This window comes from Phyllobates terribilis, unplaced genomic scaffold (assembly GCF_046119375.1).
Source record: "Phyllobates terribilis strain yellow unplaced genomic scaffold, ASM4611937v1 Scaffold_5__5_contigs__length_657084704, whole genome shotgun sequence".
Lineage (NCBI taxonomy): Eukaryota > Metazoa > Chordata > Amphibia > Anura > Dendrobatidae > Phyllobates > Phyllobates terribilis.
The window spans coordinates 465,876,996-465,899,971 of NW_027362765.1; the positions used below are offsets into that span (position 1 = coordinate 465,876,996).

At 45.3% G+C, this 22,976-nt stretch overlaps 1 long non-coding RNA gene across 1 annotated transcript in view; it reads left to right on the top strand.

The window, feature by feature from the left end:
* LOC141271275 (uncharacterized) overlaps positions 1 to 22,976 on the top strand; it is a 212,066-nt gene that overhangs the window by 181,700 nt on the left and 7,390 nt on the right. Inside the window, exon 2 of the long non-coding RNA XR_012321879.1 lies at positions 18,522 to 18,633. This is a non-coding gene — a long non-coding RNA (uncharacterized lncRNA). The remainder of the gene's footprint in view (positions 1 to 18,521; positions 18,634 to 22,976) is intronic.

The window sequence follows — 22,976 nt, forward strand, 5'->3', positions numbered from 1 at the left end:
TCAGTGACAGGAATTAATGAAATTCTGTCATGATTTGATGGCTGTTGTCCTACATAATATCTTATAAAGAAAATGCATTTTTGTGTTTGTGAACGTTATTTTTCTGTGATATATTTCTGGTTTGTTTATGTTTTCAGTTAAACATTTTGTAGAAACATACAGTATAAGCAAATTGTATCTATTTATTTGTGACAATATGTCTGGGAAATGAATGGCAGATTAGGCTTCTTTTGTGAGCTACTTCCTATGTACTTGAAAAACACTTTGCTGTATCTCTTGGAAAAGCTGAAATGATCAATTATCACAATAATGGTCATTACTGCTTTAGTATTTTAATGTGACTTATTTTCAAAATATCTCTTAATGTATTTCATCATCCCTGTTTTCCTACACGGAAAATGTAGAAAAGCAGCTGTGTGTTTACATGGTTTGAGGAACAGATATAGAATTTTCTTGTTTTGTAACTAATATATTTTACTTAAGTGGCCTTCAATCTGTGGATCTTCAGCTGTTTGAAAAACTACAGCTCCCAGGTGTTCAGGCATGCTGGAAGTTGTAGTGTTACAACAGCTAGACAGCTATAGTAGGTCGCCTACTGGAAGTGGACACCCAGACGCAGTCTACTACATCTGACTGTCCGCCTCAAGTAGACGAGTACGCCCAAAAATTATGCATGTCAGAACTCATGTTGACTCTGTCGGCACCATTATAGTCTATGACCCTGTAGGCACATATGTCCGAATCCTGTGTTGTGGGTGGGTCTGGATGTAAATCCCGACAGGAACAACAAAAGACGGACTGCCAAAACAGTGAGGTGTCAGGTTACACAGTCTATTATACTTTTTGGAGTATCAAGAGATGAGTGGTGGAACTATAATAGCATATAATGGGACAACGCGTTTCTGCTCTCAAGGAGCCTTCATCAGGTGCATCATCTCTTGAGTGGTTTTTAATTCCAAATAAATTTATATCTTGAACCTATGCGCTTTTGAGCAGTCACCTGCGAGCCTATTGGAACGTTTCCACTAAACTTACAGTGGAGTCTCTATCATCATCCACGGGAGCGCCTCCGGTAATCTCTTGTCACAAACCCACGTGGAGGCAACCTGTCAGGCCAGGACAAGGTGTGCAACCACGGCTTTTGGATGAGCGGCAGACCGTTGGTGGAGACCCTGTAAAACATTTTATTAAATCTTTACTAGAGTTGTGCCTGGATCTGCACAACCCACAAAGGTGAGCCTCTCCAGTTACCTTATCAAAATTCTATATGTGATGCTATTTACTGCGCTCAGATAGCGCTCCTTTCTTCTCCCAGTTTTTTATCTTTCTCACTGCCCAGATTTTCTCTACATTGAACCTAAATGTAACACTTTGTAGTTCGACCTAGTGATGGATTTGGGTAAACAGAATTTTATCATGTAACTCTGTCTATACCTATGAATTTTTGAGCTCTAAAAAAAGAAAGAAAACCGTCAAATGATGTGTTAGTTTTTACAAGAAGTTTCTTAAAATATGCCAGTAGGGCGTATTGATTTGAGCGGAATCAAATTCTACTTGAATTTTACAAAATTCTGCATTCTGAAGAATCCGGATATTTTGTTATTCACACCGTGCAAATTCAGCAAAATGCTGGCCGGCTGTGGTCGCCATCTTACTGAACAGTAGAGGGCCAGCAAAGGGTAAAAAATACAAAAACATATCTCACCGCTCACCTGTCTGGCCACGCCCACTGTTCCCCGCTTGCTTTCCTCTGCACCTCTTTAGTCAGGGGCTTCCAGCCGTGAGTAGGCTCCAGAGCTCACTGCATATGCTCTGAGGCCTGCTAGTAGCTGGAAACCTTGGCTTAGAGTGAACACTGGGTAGGAGATGCAACGAGACAAAGGCATGGAGGACCGGACAGGCATGGAGGACCGGACAGGCATGGAGGACCGGATCGTTGGCAGGGAGCTGCGGGGATGGCTGGAAAGGTGAACGGTGTTGTGAGTATGTTTTTTCTTTAACCTTTTACCAGGCGCTTACTTCTCTGACTTCCCCCGCTACTCCCAACCCGCTGTCCGGTGCTTCGCAGCACTGCATCGCCAGCCTCCTGTCTGCACCTCTGGCTGGCTGTCCTCTCTAGGCTGGGGCTTCTGGCCATGACCAGGTCCTGGAGTTCACTGTACATGCTCCAGGGTGTCCCCACGCCAGGGAGTCCCGGCCTATAGTGAACACATGGACAAAGGCCCTGAAGGCCATTGCGCATACGTAGTTCACTCCGGGACCTTCTTGCCACCGGAAGCCGAGGTTTAGAGTGAAGATGATGGAGGAAGCGTGGATGAAGACAGCAGATAGGGAGCAGTGGGAACAGCAGAAGAGGTGAGCAGTGAGGTGAGTATGAGTATTTTTTCTTATATTTATTATGCTCTGGAGTCTGGGATAATCCGCCGAACAGGAGAATTCGAATGACAGATCTTTTCCTTATCTCTATTTGCCAATGATTTCTACATCATGTAGTGATGTGTAAAATATTAATTTCCCTTATTTTTCAGCAGTGTTTCCTATAGAAATAACGATTGAATGATCGAATTAATGAATGAATAAACAAATTAATTAAACACACTTATTCATTAAATGTATTGAATTGAGACTAATGGATCTACAATATTCAATATATGCATGTTTTATTACATCATCTTTCATTACCATAGCACATTATGGCTCCATTATGTTTACATTTGCCCTAAAATGATTTTTAGCTCCAATCAGTAATATTATTTTTTTTATTATTTTACTGTCTATATTATATTTCAGGATATTTATGTTCACAAATGAAAACGGTTGTTATTGTAACATTAGGCCATCCCATTTCAGGCAATAATATTGTGCTTGATAAAAGTGGTGCAAAAATTGGAATAATACGTATTAAAATATTTAACAGACTGCTTACCGCAATGAAGATTTTACTAAGCTGCATGAGGAAGAGGTTTCGAATGCCATAAGCTGGTTCTGCTGCAGTGACTGATTATCAGCGAGGAAATGCTAATTTGAAAGCATTTGAAGAAAGCTATAATGAATAAGAATGGGAGGCAATGATACCACTTCATTTACTACGCAACTAAGTATTGTAAAAAATAATTAACCTTTCTGATTTCTACTGAGACAGTGTCAAATTGATTTTTCTCCACTATACAAATAATCATGTAAAACTGTGAAATGAATGCAGTCAACACCGGACAATTAATGTTTATATAAATGTGCTCTGTACTTGATGGATATTTGTGTTTGAAAAATATCTGTCCATTGACCTTGCTCAATGTGATCATACAATAAAATAAATGTAAAAGAAAAAACAAGGCTGGAATAATAATAAAAGTCTAATTTTCTTTACAAGTCAGCATTGATTAAGTAGTTTATAAAAAATATCATCATTATCTCAACCCTTTTCCTAATTAAAACCTACAATGAGAGACAGGCAGTAATGCAGGCAGTTGTAATAATAGTTCATTGTTTAATGTAGCACAAATATTTTCATATAATACAAAATAAACTGACTTGTGCAAGGTCATAAGGTGCGGACTAAAGATAAGGAAAATGTTTTTTTTTTTTTATGAGTTGGAATTATATGAACTTTATGTTCGGCAGATTTATAAGCCTTAAAGAAATATCCAGTAAAATTAGTATTATATTTGTAGAAGAGGGGCATATGATGAGTTTCCATAGACTTTAGATTCCATCAGCTATTCCTCCCAACCTACAATAAAGTTGCACACTTAGCTCAGCCGAGGATTTGTACTTTCAAAAAAAGAAAGGGGGGTAAGCTATACTCCTCTAGTGAAAACTCATCTTCCTTAAGAACAAATGGATGGGGCATGTTAAAATTCTACATGCCTGACTCATTTTTTCTCTGACATATGATATCAGGGAAGAGTCAGAAGGACACCAATTAATACCACTAATAACAGCAGACCATATGGCTATTAGATTAGATATTAGAAAAAACTTTTTGACAGTTAGGGTGATTAATGAGTGGAAAAGGCTGCCACGAGAGGTGGTGAGTTCCCCTTCAATGGACGTCTCCAAACAGAGGCTGGACAGACATCTGTCTGAGATGATTTAGTGAATCCTGCTTTGAGCAGGGGGTTGGACCAGATGACCCAGGAGGTCCCTTCCAACTCTACCATTCTATGATTCTATGATTCTATGATTCTATTATGGTTCCCATGAGTAGTGGGGCCAATTATCGAAAGGCATCGCCCTACCTGCCCAGAATCTTGATTTTCAATGGAATCAGCATCCTCAAGTTGCAGATACACTTGAATACAATGGTGGAGCAAAGAGCCATCAGCTCCTTGCTCCACCATTCAGACTGTGCATGATCATGAAATCACTGCATTGCAAAATTTCAGTCCACAGACAACACAGACAATAGTAGTGCATTGTGGGGCTAGGTGAGTCGTTTGTATATTTTTTGTTTTGTTAATCAGTACTGTGTTAGGATGCACTGTGAGGTTTCATAATGTGTATGGGAGGATGATGGGAGCTTCATATTTTGTCAAGGAACTGTGGAGTATGATGCTGTTGGGGGCACTATGAGGAGATCACACTGTGTGGGAGACACTGTGGGGCCTCATATGTGGCTATATTATGGCTCCATACAAGCTCTTATGTAGTATCAATATACAAATATACAAACATGAAGAGCTCCATAGTGCAATTACTTAGCTGTAACATGGCACTCATAAAAGTCTATGGACCTGTAGACTTCACTTCACTGTAACTATAAACCGATGGGGTGTGCAACATGATCGCTCAAGCCTATCAGCGGCTGCAACCTTCACATTCCACCTGAACAAGAAGAAACTGTTTGGATGGGATGTGAAGGCTTCAGCTCATAAGTGGCAGCCGATCAGCTACAGCTGTCACATCACGTGATGCTGGGGAGAGAAATATTGGGGCTCGAGAGAGGGCTGATGGGGCTGGGGAGAGCAATAATGGGGCTGGGGAGAGGAATAATGGGGTTGATGGGGCTGGGGAGAGAAATGATGGGGCTGGGGAAAGGAATGATGGGGCTTGGGATAGGAATAATGGGACTAATGGGGCTGGGAAGAGCAATAATGGAGCTGGGGAGAGGAATGATGGGACTGGGGAGAGGAATAATGGGGTTAATGGGGCTTGGGAGAGGAATAATGGGACGGTAGGGCTAGGGAGAGCAATAATGGGGCTGGGGAGAGCAATGATGTTGATGGTGGGGCTGGGGAGAGCAATGATGGGATGGTGGGGCTGTGGTGAGCAATAATAGGGCTGATGGGGCTGGGGAGAGGAATAATGGAGTTGATGGGGCTGGGGAGAGGAATTATGGGATGATGGGGCTGGGGAGAGCAATAATGGGGCTGATGGGGCTGGGGAGAGGAATGATGGGGCTGGGAAGAGCAATAATGGGGCTGATGGGGCTGGGAAAAGCAATAATGGGGCTGATGGGGCTGGGGAGAGGAATGATGGGGCTGGGAAGAGCAATAATGGGGCTGATGGGGCTGGGAAAAGCAATAATGGGGCTGATGGGGCTGGGGAGAGCAATGATGGGGATGGTGGGGAAGGGGAGAGCAATGATATGTTGCTGGGAAAGAGCAATGATGGGGGTGCTGGGAGAGAGCAATGATGGGGGCTGGGAGAGAGCAATGATGGAGGTGCTGGGACAGAGCAATGATGGGGGCTGGGAGAGAGCAATGATGGAGGTGCTGGGACAGAGCAATGATGGGGGTGCTGGGACAGAGCAATGATGGGGGCTGGGACAGAGCAATGATGGGGGTGGTGGGACAGATCAATGATGCGGGTGCTGAGAGAGAGCAATGATGCGGGTGCTGGGAGAGAGCAATGATGGGGGTGCTGGGAGAGAGCAATGATGAGGGTGCTGGGACAGAGCAATGACGGGGGTGCTGGGACAGAGCAATGACGGGGTGCTTTGAGAGAGTAATGATGGGGGTGCTGGGAGAGAGCAATGACGAGGGTGCTGGGAGAGAGCAATGATGGGGTTTCACTTTGCTTGTACTGTGAAGCCTTGTATGTTTTCCGTGTGCACATAGCCTTACAGTTAATTGGGGAGAGTCACAGAGACTGAATAATTTATATTATTGGCCGGTGCAGATTATAGTTAATGGGGGGCACAGTGCTGCTTATCACTTTATATTTGATTACTAAGTGGCTAATAGTATATTAATGGGGGGGGGGTTACATATCTGTATTCGAGGACTTAGAGCGGGGGAGGCACGTATACATAGAATCATAGAATCATAGAATCATAGAATGGTAGAGTTGGAAGGGACCTCCTGGGTCATCTGGTCCAACCCACTGCTCAAAGCAGGATTCACTAGATCATCTCAGACAGATGTCTGTCCAGCCTCTGTTTGAAGACGTCCATTGAAGGGGAACTAACCACCTCTCGTGGCAGCCTGTTCCACTCATTAATCACCCTAACTGTCAAAAAGTTTTTTCTAATATCTAATCTGTGTCTCCTCCCATTTAGTTTCATCCCATTGCTTCTAGTCTTTCCTTGTGCAAATGAGAATAAAGATGATCCTTCTACAATGTGACAGCCCTTGACATATTTGTAGACAGCTATTAAGTCTCCTCTCAGTCTTCTTTTTTGCAAGCTAAACATTCCCAAATCCTGCAACCGTTCCTCATAGGACATGGTTTGCAGACCAGTCACCATTCTGGTCGCTCTTCTCTGAACTTGCTCCAGTTTGTCTATGTCTTTTTTAAAATGTGGTGCCCAAAACTGTACACAGTATTCCAGATGAGGTCTGACCAAAGAGGAGCAAAGACCGATAATGACTTCACGTGATCTAGACTGTATGCTTCTGTTAATACATCCCAGAATTGTATTTGCCTTTTTTGCTGCTGCATCACACTGTTGACTCATGTTCAGTCTATGATCTATTAGTATACCTAAGTCTTTTTCACATGTACTGTTGCTTAGCTCTATTCCTCCCATTCTGTATATGCTTTTTTTATTTTTATTGCCCAGATGTAGTACTTTGCATTTTTCCCTGTTAAAAACCATTCTGTTGGTTGCTGCCCACTGCTCCAGTTTATTTAGGTCTTTTTGAATCCTCTCTCTCTCTTCTCTAGTATTAGCTATCCCTCCTAGCTTTGTGTCATCAGCAAATTTAATCAGTTTACCCTCAATTCCTTCATCTAAATCATTGATAAAGATGTTGAATAATACAGGTCCCAGGGCGGAGCCCTGTGGTACCCCACTTGAGACATTCATCCAGCTGGATGTGAAGCCATTTACAACCACCCTTTGAGTCCGATCACTAAGCCAGTTATGAATCCACCTAACAGTTGCCTGGTCCATTGCATACTTGGTCATTTTTTCAATAAGGATGGTGTGAGATACTTTGTCAAATGCTTTGCTGAAGTCAAGATATACTATATCTACAGCATTTCCCTGATCCACCCAGTCAGTGATTCTGTCATAGAAGGAAATTAAGTTAGTCTGACATGACTTGTTAGTTACAAACCCATGCTGACTCTGGTTAATCACTTCATTCTTATCCATGTACTTACATATATGTTGTTTAATAATTTGTTCAAAGATCTTTCCTGGTATAGAAGTCAGACTCACCGGCCTATAGTTCCCTGGGTCCACCTTCTTCCCCTTTTTGAAGATAGGAACAACATTTGCTCTTCTCCAGTCTTCTGGGACTTCTCCTGTTCTCCAAGAATTTTCAAAGATTATGGAGAGTGGTTCTAAAATTTCTTCTACGATCTCCTTCAGTACTCTGGGGTGTAATTCATCTGGACCTGGAGACTTGAATTCATTTATGTTAGCTAAATATTCCCTCACAATCTTTCTGTTTACAGATAACTTGGATTCCTCTATTCCTTTAAAAGGACAGTGAAGATCAGTTGATGTTACATTTTCTTTCTGAGAGAAAACAGATGCAAAATAGGAAGTAAAAAGTTCGGCCTTCTCAACATCCTCTCTTACCATTTCTCCATTTTCATCCTGTAAAAATCCTATAGCATCTTTGACTTTTCTTTTACTTTTGACATACCCCCAAAATCCTTTTTTATTGCTTTTGACATCTCTTGCAAGCCTTAATTCATTGTCAGCTTTAGCTAACCTGATACGTGCCCTGCAGGATCTGCAGACTGCATTATAATCTTCTTTAGATATGCCTTCCTCTTTCCATTTAATAAACATTTATTTCTTTCTTTTTAGCATGTGTTTAAGTTCTGTGTTCATCCATTCTGGTTTCCTTAAATGCTTCCCATTCTTCCTACTTTTCGGGATTGTTAACGATTGTGCTTTGAGAATCTCATTTTTAAAAATTTCCCATCCTTCCTGGACATTTTTGTCCTTAAGGACATCCAGCCATTGGATCCCTCCTATTCTCTTTCTGAGTCTCTTAAAATCTGCCTTTCTAAAATCTAACCTTGAAGTTTGAGTCTTCACATGTCTTCCTCCTCTAGTTATCCAAAATTCTATAATAGCATGATCGCTGCCTCCTAGGGTCCCAGCCACCTTTACCTCCTCAACCATTTCCTCCCTGTTTATAAGGATTAGATCCAAAGTAGCAGATCCCCTTGTTTTCTCCCCTACCTTTTGGAAGATAAAGTTGTCAGCAAGAGAGGATAACAATTTGCTTGACCTGTTAGTTTTACTTGAGAGAGATTCCCAACAAATGTCTGGATAGTTGAAATCTCCCATGACCACTACGTCATATTTTTTGGAGAACTTGGTCATTTGATACATAAAGAGTTCATCCATATCTTCAGCTTGCCCAGGTGGCCTGTAGTAAATGCCTACAATGGTGTCCTTTCCGTTGTTCTCTCCTTGTATTCTTACCCAAACAGTTTCCACAGAACTCCCAGTCTCTGAAGCTTCAATCTCTGTGCAGATATATGTGACTCGCCCCCTGGGCCGTGGGGCACTCGGATCCGGGCAATAGGGAGCGATGGGTGTAGTAGTGGCAACCCGGTTCCGTGGCTCAGGATGGTCAGGCCAATGGTAGTCCGTTATATTGATTATGTCCGACTACGCCACCCGTGGATTGCGGTTATTAGGAACCGCCGCTGCTTGCAGACCGCTGGGGCTGATGAGGTGTGCAGCTAGGGTAGTGTGACTCCCCACGGGAAGAGTGCGGCCCCAGGGCAGTATAGTGAATGGTGGGAGTGATGGTAGTGAGAGTCCCAGTGATGATAGTGCTGGAGGAGCAAGGAGCACACAGACAACAGGTTGCAGTCCAGGGTCTTTACTGAAACAGGCAAACTGACCCATAAACAGTCCCAGCTAGGAGGGGACCTGGATGTCTGAGAGCAACGGGGAAATTGGCCCTGGTCAGGGTGAGGGTGTAGGCCTACCGTGCTTTCTGCGCTCCTTCTGACTATCTCCTCCTGATAGGATAACAGCCCACGTTTCCGAGCTTTCCGTGCTTTCTCGCCTGTATGGCCTGCGACGTGGGTTCCTTTCTGCTCTCAGCCTTGTACGGCTTTACTGGTCCCTTCGGTTGTGGCAGAGCCTCCAGGCTTCTTAGGCCAAGGAATGTACAGTCCCTTGCGGACTGGTTCTCTGCTGGGGGATGTGGAATCCTTCCAGCCTCAGACACCAAAGTCTGGTAAAATGAAGTCTTTTCTCTGCCAAGACAGGCTCTCTTCGCCTCTTGTCTCTGGCTGGTGGCTCTCTCCTACTGCCACACTTCCTCTTAGGTGCAATCAACTTTCTGTCCCTGCTCCACTCTGGGACACGTCTCAAAGCTGAGACAGGCAATCCAGTTCTCTCTAACCCTGTCCCCAGTACCAGCTTTTATAGGGGCAGCCTGCTCCCCCTACTGGCCTGAGACAGGAGGCATTGCATGCTAATGTTCCCCTGACCAGAGAACCTCCCCCTTGCTATCAGACACAGCTTTATTACACTTGTGGCATCCAGGTAGGGTGACACATTCCCCCCTAGTGAAATTTAGTACTCCGGGACTAAACAATAAACAAAGACAATATGCATAACAATAAAACATTAATAGACAGATGACGCACAAATTGAGTTCTTAAGGTCACAGTGTGGTCTGTGACCGGGTGTCCATATTACCAAAACAAAGGGAGCCTTAACCAGGTGGGGGTCTGTCCTACCCCAAGTCCTTCACAGTCTTAGTTCATTCCTGGGTTAGGCTCAGAATGCAGTCCATACAAGGTCCCGGTTATAAAAAGTCCATAACCTGTGAGTCCTTACGGTTGCTGCAAGAGACTGAAACACACTATCAATAAACATGCATGTAACTTTGGCAAACATTTTAACATTTGGCAACTGGGTTATTTACACTTTTAGTACACTCTATATTCTCCAGCGAGCGGGTATCTGCCCCTTTGTGCTCCTGGTTGACCTACGTAGCCCACTGTCTGGTGGTGGACCAACCTGGTTTTCCCCACTAGCGTTAGGGGTACAGCTACCAGCTGGGTGTACAGGTAGGGCAGGCAGCTGTCTGCGGGTCCTTTGGCTTACCGCAGGCATGGCAGGCTCACTGTCAGCAGAGGGTTGACTCTCCTGGGCTGCTGGTACAGGCTCTTCTGCCTCTGGAACCGCTTGCTCCTCTTCACCTTCCGGCTCTGGTGTTGGTTGTTGCTGTGCCGGTTGCAGGAAATGCAGGACGGGTACCACTATAGCATCATTTATGCGAGTCCAGGACTGAGGGAACTCTCCGAGAACGGTGCTGATCATTTCTTCCTTGTCCTCTGCGGGTTCAAGGTCAATCTGATCCTCTTCTTCACTACGGAGTTGCTCGGGGCACCTTTTGAGGTCGTCTCTGGAGACGACACTAGTGGTTTCTCCTCCGTCCTTGGTGATTATGCACACCTTTGGGTTGTCGTGGTCAGACTGCAGTACGGTGTAGGGTTCCCTTTCTCACTGGTCGTCCAACTTATGTAGCCTTCTTTTTCGCTTTAGGACTTGCTCACCAGGTTCTAGGGGACTAGCAGGGGCGTGTTGATTGAAGAGTCTTTCTTGCTTCTCTCTCACCTGGGCCAGGCTCTTCTCCACACTCTCCTGTACCTTCTTGTACTGCAGTTGCCTTTCCGTATCCCAGTCCGCATCCGGGGAGGTGTCCTCAGGTATTAGGACTCCCATCTCCAGGTCTACGGGCAGCTTACCTGGTCTAGCTCGCATCAGGTAAGCCGGGGTGCAGTTTGTAGCATTCACCGGGATATTATTGTACATGTCTATCAGGTCCGGCAGTTTTTCTGGCCACAGGCTGCGTTCCTCCAGGGGCAACTTCTTCAGGAGATCAATGACTATATTGTTCATCTTCTCACACATCCCATTGGTTTGGGGGTGGTAAGGCGTTGTACGAATCTTCTTACAGCCATAGAGGTTGCAGAACTCCTGGAAGATTTCAGCTTCAAACTCTGGACCCTGGTCTGTCAGGACCTGTTCCGGATACCCGTGTGGACGGCAGAAGTATTGCTGGAAGGCTCTGGCCGCTGTTTGGGCTGTCAAGTCCTTTACCGGGACCACCACTAGAAAACGGGAATAGTGGTCCACGATTGTCAGGGCGTAGATGTATCCGGATCGGCTTGGAGCCAATTTGACGTGGTCCAGAGCTACCAGCTCAAGAGGCTGCGTGGTGACGATGGGCCTCAAGGGTGTCTTCTGGCTGGTGCGGTCCTTCCTCCTCAGGTGACAAGGGCCACAGTCTCTGCACCACTTTTCTACTGCTCCTCTCATGCCGACCCAAAAGAACCTTCCTCTTAGTAGGAACTCCAGTTTCTTCCAACCGAAGTGTCCCGCTCTGTCATGGTAAGCTCCCAGGACCATAGCTGCATCTCGCCTTGGGACCACGACTTGCCAGGTCAGCTCGTGCGTCCGGTGGTTGACAATCCTTCTGCACAACTTGCCTTCATAGAGGAACAGCTTGCTCTTCTCCTTCCATAGCTGCTTGGCTTCCTCTGGGGCATCTGGATCTAGGCGGGCGTCTTCCCGGGTCAGCAGATCTTTCACCAGGCGGACTGCAGGGTCACTATCTTGGGTCTCGGCCCAGCTGTGGTGAGGTAGGGGATTCATCATCACAGTTGTTAGATCCTCCTCCTTCACGCGGTGAGAGTGTTGAGCGGCTCCATACCGGTGAAACGCGGGGAGTTCTACCTCCTCCAGCTCTCCTGGGTCTTCGTCACCTTCAGGTAAGTGAGGCATTCTTGATAGGGCGTCCGCGTTGGCGTTGGTTTTGCCTGCCCGGTACTTGATCACGAAGTCATAGTTGGAGAGACGGGCCATCCACCGCTGTTCCAGGGCACCCAGTCTTGCATTGTCCAGGTGTGTCAACGGGTTGTTGTCCGTGTACACGGTGAACTTTGCGGAGGCCAGGTAATGCTTGAAGCGTTCTGTCACGGCCCACACCACCGCCAAGAATTCTAGCTTGAAGGAGCTGTAATTCTCCGGGTTCCTTTCGGTGGGCCTCAGCTTCCGGCTGACGTATGCGATCACCCGTTCTCTGCCCTGTTGGTTTTGGGACAGTACGGCTCCCAGTCCCACATTACTGGTGTCAGTGTGGAGAATGAAAGGCTGGCCGTAATCAGGGTAGGCCAGGATCTCATCCCCAGTGAGGGCCAACTTTAGCTGGCGGAAGGACTCCTCTTCCGGTTTATCCCACTTGAAGGGTGGCTTTTGACTTCTGGACTTAGACTGTCCGATCAGGAGGTCCTGCATAGGAGCTGCCATCTTGGTGAACCCGGGGATGAACCTTCGGTAGTAGCCTACCAATCCGAGAAACTGTCTCACCTCTTTGATGTTCGAGGGGCTTGGCCAGCTCTTGATTGCCGTGACCTTGTCAGGGTCGGGGGCCACTCCTTCCGCGCTTACCACGTGCCCTAGATACTGGACCTTTGGTTTCAGCAGGTGACACTTCGATGGTTTCACCTTCAGGCCGTAGCCTGCCAGGGCTTCGAACACCTCGGCCAGGTGCTTTAGATGGTCCTCGTAGGTCTTCGAATAGACGATCACGTCGTCCAGGTAAAGGAGGACCGTCTCGAAGTTTCGGTGCCCTAGACAGCATTCCATCAGCCGCTGGAAGGTCCCTGGTGCGTTGCAGAGCCCGAAAGGCATACAGTTGAACTCACTCAGTCCCATCGGGGTGGTGAAGGCGGTCTTTTCTTTGTCAGCCTCTGCCACAGGAACCTGCCAGTACCCGCTAGTAAGGTCCAAAGTAGAAAAGAAGTTAGCTGATTTTAGTGCGGCTAAAGACTCCTCTATTCTAGGCAGCGGATATGCGTCTTTGTGGGTGATACGGTTGATTTGTCTATAGTCCACGCACATTCTCATGGTGCCGTCTTTCTTTTTCACCAGAACCAAGGGGGCTGCCCAGGGGCTACAGCTATCTCTAATGACCCCAGCTTCTTTCATCTCTCTTAGCATACCCTTGGCGTTCTGATAATGTGCAGGGGGTGGCTCCCTGTGGGGATGTGGTGTTCTATCCCTTTTACTCTGCCGAAGTCTAGCGGGTGCTTACTAAAGACTCTCTCGTACTCCCGTACCACCCGGTAGACTCCTTGTTTTTGGTGCAGGGGAGTGGAGTCAGCACCCACATGGAGTTTCTGGCACCAGTCCTCCTTTTGTTTCTGGGAGCCATTACCCTCCGCCTGAGGAGATGGAGGCAAGGGTTCCACGGCCCTGATAGCTTGGTGTTCGACAACAAACAGTTTGGCGAGTGTAGCGTACCTGGGTAAGTGTACTTCCCTCTCCCCAATGTTGAGGATGCAGACGGGCACCCTCCCATGACGGACATCAACCACCCCCCGGGCTGTCAAAATGGTGGGCCTGCTGTCTGAGTACACGGGTTCTACCATGGCTTGGTAGTCTCTACCTCTCAACCCGATTGCAGTCCGACACCAGATCATCATTTCACTTTTGGGAGGCATGGAAATGGGGAATGGATCACTCAGTCTTACGCTACCGATCTCACCACCAGACAGTTCTACCTGCTGCCGTCTCATCAGGGCTTTTATCTCCTTGTTGAGGACTCTCTGTTGGCTGGAACTAGCATTCACCGCCACCTGTTGTAGAATTACAATTACTTCTGAAAGACAATTTTCAATCACGTTAGTACCCACAGTTATTTTAGGGTGACTTTCATGACGGTCAATGTCCACAATAATCACTCCCTGTGCCGGCAGTTCAACTTTACCAATTTTAATGGTCATCTCCTTGAACCCCATCTGCGGCACGGGTAAGCCATTACTGGCGATGATGCTCAAGTTACTGTCTGGATACCATGTGATATCAGCATCAGTCCAATACTGCTTAAAAAGTACATAAGGGATTGTGGTTACTTGCGACCCAGTATCCAGCAAGGCGCTCATGGGGATACCGTCCAGAACCACGGGTAAAACCGGGCGCCCCCCAACGTACTTATCACGCCAATTATAAGGGCCTGGTGATCTTATGCCTGGGGGTCGGCCCTCTGCCCCAGGTTGGACCCGTTTAAATTACAGTACCTGGAAATGTGTCCGGGCTGGTTGCAACGACGGCAAATGGGCTGTCCATCCTCTGCGTAGCGGTCTGTGGGCCTCCCTCGGAACGACGGGATCCTCCTCTGTCGACGCCACGGGACATCCTCCGGACTTGAAGCCAGCTCGATGGGTCTTGACGGGTCCACTTGCAACGCCTGGACGGTCCTGGTCAACGCCGCGACGCTCCTGGTCAGCTCCTGGACTTGGTGGTGCAGGCCTTTCGACGGGGCTTGGTTCAGGGCCTGTGCATCAGCCTCCACGGAGTCCATAGAGGAGGGCACCGCCTCCTGGTGGTAAGTGATAGCAGGGCGCCGGGGGTTTATAGCACCACTGGTTGCAGATTCACGGAGCACCCTTATGGCCCTGTCCTTAAATTGGGCAAAGGTCAGGTCGGGGTTCTGGAAGAACATGAGGTGCAGCTGGGCCCTGTGGGCGCTGGACAGCAGACCCTCTATGAATTGTTCTGTTAGCAGCTTATCGGTTTCCTGCACACTGCCAGGGTCAGTTTGTTGAATAGCCCTCAAGGCTTCCTGTAAATTTAAGGCATAGTCTCTGATGCTGTCCTGTGCCCGCTGCTTACATCCATAGAACCTCATTTTAATCTCAGCGGAGGTACGTGTATCAAAGGTACTCCGCAGCCGGGCCAGAATACCCTTCACAGTCCCTTTCTCCTCAATGGGCCATGATTTTACCTCCCTTTGGGCTGCGCCTGTTAACTGCCCTGTCAATATGCTGACCCTCTGTTCCTCTGTCAGAGGGTAAACTTGGAACAAACTATACAGTCTTTCCTTGAAGTCAGTTAGGGCATGGGGCTCCCCTGAGTACTTGGGCAGCCAGGCCGCTCCCGGGATGTAGGGTAAGGAAAAGGGCATAACCGCTGCTGCAGCTGCGTTGGTGGTAGTGGGCGCCTCTGTGTCCGACATCTTCCTCCCCCCCTAGTGAAGTGTGGCCTACCTTCCGACGATCCTCTTCTGTAGGCCGCGGCTCCGCTGCTGCTCTGGACGAGGACCTGGCGTCGCACTCCGATGACGTCAGCGTCGCTCTCTCTCCCTTCCAGGACCTTGCGCAGCGTCGGAGCGTGGGGCGGAGCTTCGGATCTCGCGCGGTTTTGACGTCCACGCCCCTCTTCTTCCCGCGCGGCGTCCTGAAGATGGCGTCCGATGGCGGGAAACAGCTGCGGATGGCGGGAAGACGGCAGAAGACGGCGGGAAACGGTCCAAGATGGCGTCTGATGGCGGGAATCGGCTCTGGATGGCGGGAAACGACTCCACAGGTAAGTTACAAAAGTCTTTTTCAGGCACGCAGTACCCGGTGGTTGCAGGCACGAAATCCTGCCGACTACGCCAAAGCTGACTCGCCCCCTGGGCCGTGGGGCACTCGGATCCGGGCAATAGGGGAACGATGGGGGTAGTAGTGGCAACCCGGTTCCGTGGCTCAGGGTGGTCAGGCCAGTGGTAGTCCGTTACGTGCTGATGTTTATGTCCGACTACGTCACCCGTGGACTGCGGTTATTAAGAACCGCCGCTGCATGCAGACCGCTGGGGCTGATGAGGTGTGCAGCTAGGGTAGTGTGACTCCCCACGGGAAGAGTGCGGCCCCAGGGCAGTATAGTGGATGGTGGGAGTGATGGTAGTGAGAGTCCCAGTGATGATAGTGCTGGAGGAGCAAGGAGCACACAGACAACAGGTTGCAGTCCAGGGTCTTTACTGAAACAGGCAAACTGACCCATAAACAGTCCCAGCTAGGAGGGGACCTGGATGTCTGAGAGCAACGGGGAAATTGGCCCTGGTCAGGGTGAGGGTGTAGGCCTACCGTGCTTTCTGCGCTCCTTCTGACTATCTCCTCCTGATAGGATAACAGCCCACGTTTCCGAGCTTTCCGTGCTTTCTCGCCTGTATGGCCTGCGACGTGGGTTCCTTTCTGCTCTCAGCCTTGTACGGCTTTACTGGTCCCTTCGGTTGTGGCAGAGCCTCCAGGCTTCTTAGGCCAAGGAATGTACAGTCCCTTGCGGACTGGTTCTCTGCTGGGGGATGTGGAATCCTTCCAGCCTAAGACACCAAAGTCTGGTAAAATGAAGTCTTTTCTCTGCCAAGACAGGCTCTCTTCGCCTCTTGTCTCTGGCTGGTGGCTCTCTCCTACTGCCACACTTCCTCTTAGGTGCAATCAACTTTCTGTCCCTGCTCCACTCTGGGACACGTCTCAAAGCTGAGACAGGCAATCCAGTTCTCTCTAACCCTGTCCCCAGTACCAGCTTTTATAGGGGCAGCCTGCTCCCCCTACTGGCCTGAGACAGGAGGCATTGCATGCTAATGTTCCCCTGACCAGAGAACCTCCCCCTTGCTCTCAGACACAGCTTTATTACACTTGTGGCATCCAGGTAGGGTGACACATATGCTTTTCTAACATACAATGCAACACCTCCTCCTCGTTTATCAAGTCTGTTTCTTGCAAATAAGTTGTATCCTTTTAGCCTTTTATTCCAATCATGTGTATCGTCCCACCAAGTTTCAGTGATTCCAATGACATATTCCTTTTCCTGAATTAGTAGTTCCAATTCTCCTTGTTTGTTGCCCATGCTTTGTGCATTTGTATAAAAACATTTTAGTTTGTGATTGGTTTCTCTTCCTCCCATATTTTTATTATTTAAATTGTTTTGTCTTTGTTCTTCTTTTCCACTTCCAGTAGCAGAGATCTCAATAGTATTTGTCAGCTGTATGGCTTTTTCTGGCCTTTTGCTTCCCTTCCCACATTGTTCTAGTTTAAAGCTCTTTTGATGAGTGTAGCAAGGCGACTTCCAAATACATGTTTTCCAGTCTTCGTAAGGTGCACCCCATCTCTAGCAAGTAGTCCATCGTATAGGTAATTCATTCCGTGATCCAGAAATCCAAATCCTTGTTGACGGCACCATCGACGTAGCCAGTTGTTCACCTGTAAAATCTTATTCCACCTCATTGTTCCATGGCCATCCACTGGGAGGATGGATGAGAAGACCACCTGCGCTCCCAATTCTTTCACTTTCTTGCCTAAGTCTTCAAAGTCACTGCAGATGGTTTCCAGGTCCTTTCTTGCGGTGTCATTTATCCCCACATGTATTAGCAGGAATGGGTAGTGATCTGTAGGTCTGAAGAGTCTTGATATCCTGTCAGACACATCTTTAATTTTTGCTCCTGGAAGACAGCACATTTCTCTTGAGGTTATGTCTGGTCTGCAGATAGCGGCCTCTGTTCCTCTTAACAGGGAATCCCCCATGACCACCACTCTCCGTTTTTTCTTCACAACATTCTTCTTTCTCCATCCAGGAGGATTCTGAGGGCTTACAAGGTTATTCCTTGCTGGCAAAGTCTTATTTTGCTGTATTTCTTCATGGTTCTCCTGCGTGAGAGCCTGGTACTGGTTCCTGAGCAGTATGGGTGCTGACTGCCTCTCGATCCTCCTGCTTCTGTGGGTCACATGCTTCCATTCCTCTGTTTCGTCAGGTGCAGTTCGAATTTCTTCTCTTACTGAATCATGAAGAGATAATTCTGCTCTGTCTAAGAACTCTTCACCTTCCTTAATGATTTTCAAGGTAGTTAACCTCTCTTCTAGATTTCGCAACTTTTCCTCCAACAGGGACACAAGCTTGCATTTCTGGCATGTGAAGTTTGGCTTTTCCACTGGCAAGTCTGTGAACATGTAGCAGGATATGCAGCTCACCAAATGGCTCCTGGACTCTTCCATGTTCTTATTGTTAATGTTCTGAAAACAGTGAAAAAAGCTTAAAAAAAAAGCTTCAAAATGCCTATTGGCGCGCGGTTTACCGATGTCCTCTTTTCAGCTCCAACAGCCAAAATCCAGTGTTCTTTGAGCTCACGGAGACTCTTCACTTACCCCAAAATGCAGTGGGAATATGCAAATTATCTCCTCAGGACTCCTCCCCTGGTTTACCGATGTCCTCTTTTCAGCTCCAACAGCCAAAATCCAGTGTTCTTTGAGCTCGCGGAGACTCTTCACTTACCCCAAAATGCAGTGGGAATATGCATACAATATGTGACCTTGTTATTTTCTAGGCTGGAGATCATCGTGACAAGACGAGTCGTGGCTGGGAGATGTCGACATGAAGGTCTGACCAGATGGAGAAGAAGCAGCAGAAACCGACTCTGATCAGAGGAGACGTCAGCGGTAAGTGCCTGGATGTAAATATTATTCTGTATCTGCACTGTGTGACTTGGAGTGATAATGTTATCTGTAAAATCTCTTAGGCTGCATTCTCACATTTGTGTGAAATGTCCGTGTGCTGCCAGATCTTTTTATCGGATGGTCTACGGACTCGTACAGTTTTATAGATCCATTCACACATCCATGAAAATCATGGATCTGAGAATGAGATCTAAGAAGGTCAGAGAATGTCCTGTTCTGATCATATTTTGAGGATTAGAATAGGACATGCTCAATGCGTCAGTAAAACAGGGCAGCACACCGACACTGCACACAGATGCAGGAATGTAGCCGTATTATGTATAGCACAGTCCCTTAGTATATAGTGTACTCACTTATTATGTATAGCGCCATCCTTAGTTATATAGTTTCCTCTTTTATTATGCATAACACCCTCCCTTATTATGTAACATCCTCTCTAGCGGCTCACAGTTGGGGGATCATACTGTATTGGGGTCAGCATACTTTACCCTGGGAGTTGAGGTGGGGTACAGTAGGGTCATTATACTGTGCATGTGGAGGAATTCACCATGGGGGTTTCATACTATGTTTGGGGGGCCCTTTTATTGGCATCACACTTTATGCGGCAATGAAAGAGAGATCTAGGATGTCAGCAGGAGGAAAATTACTATGTAAAGGATGGAAAGTTGTGAGATCTGATCTTTGGAGACCCCGACAATTATTAAAAAATTTTTTTTTTGGGGGGGCCCAATTAGAGCTTCTGCTATGGGGCCCCATGATTCCTATGTACACCCCTGGTCAGGAGACAAGTGGGGGACAGAATATGGAGGCATTTGTAGTGGATGTATAGTGTTTTTTGTTTTCTTACATTAGCCAATTAAAATTAACTTTTATAGTCAATATTGTCTGTGAAGCGCTATGGAATTAATGGCACTGTATAGGTGAGTAAAATAAATAAAAAAAGGAGATTACTGTCTTGGACAAAATGTAGTTACAAAGGTTATACACCTTAATTAAAAATATAAAAAATATTAATAATTATCATTATTTTATGTATATAGCGCCAACATATTCCACAGCACTTTACAATTAAGTGGAGACGTGTACAGACAATAAAACCCAATACAAAGTAACACATAGTTCAACAGATGAGTGTGGTCCCTGCTCGCAAGCTTAGAATATATAAGGAAATAAGGGGGACACAATAGGTAGAACGTGCTTATCATGTATGATCCAGCCATCATTATAATAAATAAGGGTTTACATATAAAGCTGCATGATCCAGACATCTGCCAGGCTCTGTCTAACTTCAGTTACCAAGTGCTATTTGGTGCATGGAGGATGTGGAGACAGATGAATAGGAAGGAGCAGATTATGGTTAACATTTAGGAGGGAACAGGGGAGAGTTAGGTTGGTGAGTTGAGGTGATAGGCTTGTCTAAACAGATGTGTTTTAAAGCATGAAGGCTAAATATTAATATGATTGTTTTGGGTAGTGCATTCCAGAAAACTGGTGCAGTACAAGAAAAGTTTTGGAGATGGAAGTGCGAGGTTTGGATTATGGAGGTTGTTAGTCTTAGATCAGTTGCATAACAGAGGGCACGGGTAGGGTGATAGACAGAAATGAGGGATAAGATATAGGTCTGTGCAGAATTGTTGAGAGCTTTGTGGGTGAGAGAGATAAGTTTGTATTGTATTCTGTACCAAATGGGTAACCAGTGTAATGACTGGCACTAGGTGGAGGCATTGGTGTAGAGGCTGGACAAAAATATGACGCTGGCTGCCGCATTCAGGATGGATTGGAGAGGAGAGAGTTTGATTAGAGGGATATTGATCAGAAAAGAGTTGCAGTAGTCCAGATGAGAATGAATAAGAGTGACTGTAAGAGTTTTTGTAGTTTGAAAGTTGAAAAAATGTTGGATTCTGAAGATGTTTTTAAGATGCAGGTAACATGAGCGATTGAGTGATGGTATATAGGGAATTTCACTTCGCACCCACGACAACTCTTCTTTCTTACCGGGTCTTATGCTAGATGCCATTAACAATATTCTGTGTATGGAAGATGTAGCAAAAATATTGAATCATTTTACCGAATTTTGACTGAATAAACTATAGGACTCATGCCAAACATAAGGTCTATAGAGAAACAGTTCCAACCCTGCTGGATTACATTTGGAAAATTATTGCTCATATTTTTATCCTTTGTTTCAGTTTTTGTGAAACGTTTCCATATATTATCTATTGTTTCTCCATTAATCATTATATAAAGTTATAAAAATGTTTGATTGTTGAGAGATACGTATTGTTATATTGAGCTTGCCTAACCCTTTCACTGGAATTTTTATATACATAGCAAAATGATGAAAACATTCAATATTAGCTTTTCTTTAATCACATTACATTTTATAGATAAACAACAAGTAACCTGTGATTGGAGACTTTCCAAAGTACATTTACATGTTAGCTTCTCAAGAAGGCTCTATACCTTGATTTACCATTCTTTCATTATCATTTACTTCCTGCTCCTATCAAAGTTGTTTGCACTCTTTTTTCCTGGTATTGCAGTATATTAAGGCTCAAAGTTCACTGTTAGTACAATAAAACATTAAATTGCCTGATAAGTAGTTTCACCTTTATGAATACTGAAGTTTTTATAATAAAACAATTTTGAAATTAAAGCAACCAATACAAGAACCTTTAATATAGCTTTTTAAGGCTTGCAGATCATTTTTTCTAATACATGTGTTTAAATTCGCATTGGGTTGAGTGAAGCGACCACTCAATGGGATCTTATTCCATACTGATTTACACAGCTCCCACTGCACATAATAAATCAATCTTTAGAAAACTTTTTTATTGAACTCTGATTTGTGATGAGAAGCCAGGGATCCATACTAAGATACTGTATATTATGAAGTTCTGATTCTGTTAATCAGAACAGAATTTCTTCCATCAAAATGAAATGGTGTTAAAATGTGAACATTCCCTTACAGGAACTAACATTGACTTTGAGAAAAATTAAAGAACTATATTTTTTAGCATGATGACTTTCTCATGCCTATATAAAATGCTATATGTCTATTAAAAATCTTTGTGTGGACTTTAAAAAGAACCCAAAACCTTTCCTAATAATGAAAAAGGTCCATATATAGCTTATCCATTGCACAGAGACTGTTGAATTTAATAAGCGATTAATTCTTCATACTGGAAGACTAAACGGGAAGTTAGTTGAAGTATTCTAATGACTCTCAGCTATTTATAGTGTAGAAAATATCTGCACGGACTGAGAGAATTTATCTCATAAAATCAAAGATTGTAAGTGTTACTTAAGAAGGACAAAGTTTATACTTAAGAACACAATAAATGTGATGATGTGGAGTTTATATTTCTCATAATGTAATAGTATTCACTAACTTTACACACAGGAATACTAACATTGTGAAAACTTTAAAGGTAAACATGTTTTCTTGTGGTCAAGTTCAATAAATATACGTAGTTAGATTTTTAGGTATTTAACCCCTTATAGTCATAACCTAGTTTGGTCATAAGGATGCAGCAATTTTTTGTTTTGTAGCTTTATTCCGAAAGCCATATCATTTTAATTTTTTTGTCAACATGGCAGATGAGTGGGGATGATCACATTTTTTTTAATTCGAATTTGCCAGGTTCGATTAATTTGTCTTATAATTTGATTTGCAGAAAATTGATTTGCTGTGAATTGCAATACTTCAAAGCCTATATTTGCCCTGATAAGATGTGTGTAACACCCTTAGGTCTTCTAGGACTGTATCCAGCCCCTTTAGAGTTATTTAACAGAAACAAAACCTTAGTAATTTCAAACTGATCTCCCCAAGAAGTAACTAGCAGCCCAATTAATAACACAGTGCACTAGCAGACTTTTCTTTTTTTAATTAAAAATGGTCCCAAAATTATCCTTCATAGTTACTCAAACTGACAGTGTCACGGCCAGAGGTAACATCATCCTGCTATTGTTGTTCCAAGCACAATGTGTATATACCTGTGCTGCTGAAGATTCCAGGATGTCGATGTGTTCCTGAAATGAATGTTATTTGAACAGGTTAAAAGTCCACACGTTTCGAAGTCACACATGACTTCTTACTCAGGAAATAAACTAATTATCACGTTTCTTTTACCAGTTAAGACCCTATTTGCGCTTGTTTTTCTCCACAGCATCTTGACTACATCATCCTGTTATGACTGAGACAAGTGATGTGACATGCATATCATAACGCCCACCGATTGCTCCCCACTTATATCCTTGTGGAGGCAAAGAAGGCCAAGTGCTGTTGGTATTGCTTCTGCTGCTGGTAGCGGCTCGCATAGTGT